At 38.3% G+C, this 5,741-nt stretch overlaps 1 pseudogene; it reads left to right on the top strand.

Annotated features, from left to right (window-relative positions):
* The first annotated feature begins 4,216 nt into the window (after nt 1–4,216).
* Nucleotides 4,217–4,531, top strand: LOC114209458 (eukaryotic translation initiation factor 4E-binding protein 1 pseudogene; annotated as a pseudogene).
* Nucleotides 4,532–5,741: the final 1,210 nt, after the last annotated feature.

The following is a 5,741-nucleotide window of genomic DNA, read 5'->3' as shown; positions in this document are numbered from 1 at the left end:
CCATGATCAAATGGGATTTATCCAAGGATGTAAGGATGGTTCCAGATCCACAAATCAATCAATGTGATACACTACATTAACAAAACAAAGGATGAAAATCACATTATCAGCTCAATAAATGCAGAAAAAACTGTTGACAAAATTCAACATCTATTTGTGATAAAAACTCAACAAAGTGGGAACAGAAGGAATGTACCTCAACAAAATAATAGCCATATATGACAGACCCCAACTAACATCATACTTGTTGATAAAAAGGTGAAAGCTTTTTCTTTAAGATCAGGAACAAGACAAGAATGCCCACTCTCTCTATTTTTATTGAACATAGTATTGGAAGTCCTCCTCATAGCTATTAGATGAAAAAAAGAAATAAAGTGCATCCAAATTAAAAAGAAAGAAAGGAAACATTACTATTTGTACATGACATGATACTAGATATAAAAAACCCTAAAGACTCCACCAAAAACCTATTAGAATGAATAAGTGAATTCAGGAAGGTCTTAGGATACAAAATTAACATACAGAAATTGGTTGCATTTCTCTACACTAATAATGAGTTATCAGAAAAAGAGTAAGAAAACAATCCCCAGGGAACCTGGGTGGTCAGTCAGCTAAGCATCCAAGTCTTGGTTTTGGCTCAGGTTGTGATCTCCGGGTTGTGAGATAGAGCCCTGCATGGGGCTCTCTGCTCCGCGCTGAGTCTACTTGGGATTCTCTCTCCCTTTCCCTCTGTCCTTCCTGCTTGTGTGTGCGTGCACGCTCTCTCTCAAATAAATAAATCTTTAAAGAAAAAAGGAAAAGAAAACAATCCCATTTACAACTGCATCAAAAAGAATAAAATACCTAGGAATGAATTTAACTGAGAAGGTGAAAGACCTGAACTCTGAAAAGTATGAGACCCTGATAAAAGAAATTGAAGATGACTAATAAATGAAAAGATAGACCATGTTCATGGACTGAAAAATTAAATATTATATATAAAATGTCCATGTTACCCAAATAAATTTACAAATTCAATGCAATCTTCCATCAAAACTGATGGCCTTTTTTTACAGAACTAAAACAAAGAATCCTAAAACTTTTACGGAACCACAAAAGATCCTGAATATCCAAAGCAATCTTAGAAAAAACAAAATTGGAGTTATCACACTCCTAGATTTCAAACTATACTACAAAGCTATACTAATCATAACAGCATGGTATTAGCACAAAAACAGAAACAAGATCAATGGAATAAAATAGTAATTTCAGAAATAAACCCACATATATATGGTCAATTTATCTATGTAAAAGAGGTAGTATATAATGGGGGAAATATAGTCTTTTCAATAAACTGTTTTGGGAAAACTGGACAGCCACATGCAAAAGAATGAAACTGGACCTCCATCTTATACCATACACAAAAATAAATTCAAAATGGATTAGACTCAAATGAAAGTCCTGAAACCATACAACTCCTAGAAGAAAACACAGGCAGTAAGTTCTTTGACATTGGTCTTAGCAATAATTTTTTGGACCATTCTCCTCAAGCAAGGTCAACAAAAATTAAAATAAACAAGTGGAATTACATCAAACTAAAAGCTTTAGCACAGTAAAGGAAACCATCAACAAAACAGAAATGCAACCTACTGAATGTGAGAAGGTATTTGTAAATCATATATCTGAAAAAAGGTTAATATGCCAAACATATAAAGAATTTACACAACTTAATCTAAAAAAAAAAAAAAAACCCACCAGATGAAAAAATGGGAAGGGAACTTGAGTACACATTTTTCCAAAGAAGATATACTGATGGCCAACAGACACATGAAAAGATGCTCAACATCACTAATCATCAGGAAAATGCAAATCAAACCACAATGAGATATCACCTCACACCTGTCAGATTGGCAATCATCAAAAAGACAAGAAATAACAATTGTTGGCAAGGATGTAGAGAAAAAGGAACTCTTGTACAGTGTTGGTGAGAATGTAAATTGGTGCAGCCATTACGAAAAACAGCAGGGAGATTCCTCAAAAAATTAAAAATAGAATTACCATATGATCCAGCAATTTCAACTTCTAGGTATTTATTCAAAGAAAACAACAACAACAACAAAAAAACAAATCAAAGAGATATATGCACCCCTATGTTCACTGCAGCATTATTTCCAGGAGCCAAGATATATGGAAGCATCCTAAGTACTCATCAATACATGAATGGATAAAGAATATGTAATTTATATACTGACTATTACTCAGCCATAAAAAAATGAGATTTTGCCATTTGCAACATGATAGGGTTATATTCCAGAGTCTGATTCACCTAGGTTTGGTCACTTCCTCAGTAAGAAGGAAAGCTGAGGTCTCACTGGCACATGTCCAGTGAGGGAGAAATAATTGCTCAAAAGATTAGGAAGTTCTTTCCTTCCTTGAAATTTTGCATGGTTGGTTGCTAGTTTGCTAAAAACAAGAAATTAACAAAAGCCGATGGTAACCCAAATAAATTGTTCCTATTCTGAAAGATTCTTGAATCTTTTATTCTTTCCAAAACCACAGATATCAATTTTCTCATTTGGGATAATAAGATATTATTGCACTCATTACTTTATTATAACAGGAAATAAAACAGCACATTTAAAGTTACAAACACAAGTCATCGATAAATAGCAAGCATTGAGTCGTCTTTCTGTAAAACAGTAAATGGTCAGAAAGATAGACAAGAAGGCGATCATGAAGATTCTAATATAGCATACTCATCATATCATTCTGCTATCTGTTCACTATCACTTTATTTTCTGCTGGAGGGAAAATGATGAGAACCTAGTGTGTTATAGACAACAGAAAAGAAACACATCATCGCGTTTACCTCCTCTACACCCTGCCATTGTCTTAAGAATAGAGGGGACAGTAAGTTCCAGTGGGGAACAAAATAATGTGTGTCACCATTCTTACAAAAGCAGAGTAATAGAATGAAATAGCAAGGACATAATCTATAAGGATCTGGGTGTTTTATAGAATTAAAAATTTGAGCCCAAAGAGATGAAATACCTGACTTGTCTTGTCACTGGGTGAATTAGTGATGGAATATGAAAAAGAACCAGGTCTCCGGATGTTTAGATTAATGTTCTTAACATCATTCCACACTCCCTATAAATATTAAGAATAAAAATGCATATGCATACTCAAACACATAAATATGTAATGTATAATTGTGCATTGACACTATATATTAATATACAGTTGATTGATGAAATACATATGTGTATATGTTAATATGTAAAATAATACACATATGGTGGAACCCGATACGTGTGGGATATGAAAGAAATCCAATGGAAAAACTTTAGAAACACAAACTTTTTTTTTTCTCAGCTTTATCAATACTGACTTGAGATCGCTTTGGAAAAGAATTAGCCATCGTTTTTCCATCTTGTAGATCAACCTCTAGCTTTTGCAGCTTGGGCAGGATGGAACCAAAAGTCCAAGGTCTCCAGAACATATTCTTTTTCTTAATCCACCATTCTGTCCACCACTCTATGAAGTTTACTCTTTTTTTCTTTTGCTTCACTACAAGTCAGAAATCGTAAGAAGCCTTTCTCTGACATTCTTTTTCTACCAACAGGATTTGATCTCCTCCTTTGCCCTCCAAAATACACCATATAGATTTGCATCTAAGTGTCCATTATACTATAGTGCCCTCATTCATTGTGTTAGGATAGGCTTCTCTTGGAACACTGGTGTTAAAAACACACGTATTTTATTTCTACCTCATGGGAAGTGAGCTATGAACATGGTGAGTCTTCAGGGCAGCTCCTTCCACATGATCACTCAGGGATTCAGACACCTTGGACCTATGGCCATCTCTCTCTTACACATGGCTTTCATGATAAAAGAGTGTTGGAGATTTGCACAGGAACTTTCATATGCTTTAGTATGAGAGTGTCAAACAAAATTTTCTTTCACAAATTATTAGGTAAAACTAGACACACAATTCTACCTAAATACAAGGGCAGATGGTATTGTACAGAAGCCCATGGCTATTCGTTGCCACATTGATTTTTACTTCTGTCATCTCTCCACTAGTTACAAGAGGGCAGGAACTATATCCAGCATATCCTTGACTCTCACAAATGTCACCCAAGGACTCTGCCCTTCAAGACCAATAGAATATTGGACCCAGTCTCGAGGGGCGGGAGAATCACACTCTGGCTACAGGCGCTGCACGTGGGAGACCATGTCCTGGGGCAGCAGCTGCACCCAGACCCCAAGCCAGTCCATCCCCACACTCGCTGGGGGGTCCTTGATCACTGCAGCATGCAGCTCTTGCGGGGGGACTATAGTACCCCCCTCCCCCGCGGGGGGACGCTCCTCAGCACCAGGCCGGGAGGTACGAGGATCATCTACTACACGAAGTTCCTGAGGGAGTGTCAGAACTCGCCTGTGACCAAACCCCCCTCCCCCCCCAGAAACCAGCCAGAACCACCTGTGCAACAGCCCAGAAGATAAGCCAGCAGGTGGTGAAGAATCACACTTGGCGATAGATATTTAAAGGACCAGCCACAGAATGGAAAAATACCTCTGGACCGGTCTGGCCCTTCTTGGGAGAAAAGTCACAACAGCCAGGCTTTGTGCAAGTTATAATCCTGGGCAGGCGGTGAGCGTGGGGTCAGCCATCCCGGCCGTCTGCTCCCTCACTCGGGGCCCCTGATCCCCCTTCCTCTTCGTGAACACCAGAAGATACCTCCATGTGTCTCCATTCAAGCAGGAGCTGCCACCCTAAGGGGAGTGACTCTCACCCGCACACCTTGCAGCCCAGGGCCAGGAATTGGACGCCCAGGAGCCCTTCTGAGTGACTGTCCGGGTCTCCCAGTCCCATCCTCTGGGGGCGCACCCACTCCTTCTGTAGCTTGGGGTGCTGGGAAAACTCTCCTCCCCTCCTTCCCCAAGAGAGAGAAAAAAAAGCCATCTTTGCTCTAGGACTAGGAGTTGGTCCCTGTCTGAACTCTTGAAAAAAAACAAGAACAAAAACACACAACTATATCTATAGATGCATAGATGTATCTAGGCTGGAAGTCTGAGCAAATTCGCCTGCAGCTGTGAGCACCCCCTGTGCTTGTGACATCATACCCTGCATTGTAGCAAGGAAATAGTGAATGGCATTTAATCTAAGGAGTTATTTAAATGTTTAAATGTTCAATGTTTAATTAGCAGAGTTTAAATTGGAGATGTTCTCTACGGTGGCATAAGGTCTTACAAAAAATTTTCATGTTATGACTATGAGGGTACAGATCCAGGGCTGAACTAAAAATACATCTAGGTTCATATACCTGCATAGCCTATATCATTTTTAATGTAAGTACTGTGATATTATGTCTATTTCAATTTCATGTAACTATAGGTTTGCCATTTAGAGGTATAATTATCCTGAGAATTTTTGCACGCAGTAGGTTATATCTAATTTTGTATTCTTCTTTAAATGTGCTATATCTTTAAGAACAGGAAAACCTTAATGTTATAGTAACATGATTGTTTTAGCCACTGATAAGGGAATTCCCCATCTGATAACGGTGAACATATTATCGTATATACCAAACCCATTCTTTAATTCAATAGTTCTCAAACTGTGTTTTTTTTTCGACCAGCAGCATTAGCAACACCGGAGAACTTGCTGGAAAGGAAAATTCTTAGATGCATCCCAGACCCACCAAATTAGAAACTCTTTGGTGGGGTGCAGCAATCTGTTATACTAAGATCCTTAA

Source organism: Eumetopias jubatus, unplaced genomic scaffold (genome assembly GCF_037043125.1).
Source record: "Eumetopias jubatus isolate StellerSeaLion01/CBP00866 unplaced genomic scaffold, mEumJub1_p1.0 scaffold_3, whole genome shotgun sequence".
Taxonomy (NCBI): domain Eukaryota; kingdom Metazoa; phylum Chordata; class Mammalia; order Carnivora; family Otariidae; genus Eumetopias; species Eumetopias jubatus.
Note: the sequence above shows the minus strand (reverse complement) of the source record. Positions and strands in the feature narration are given on the sequence as shown.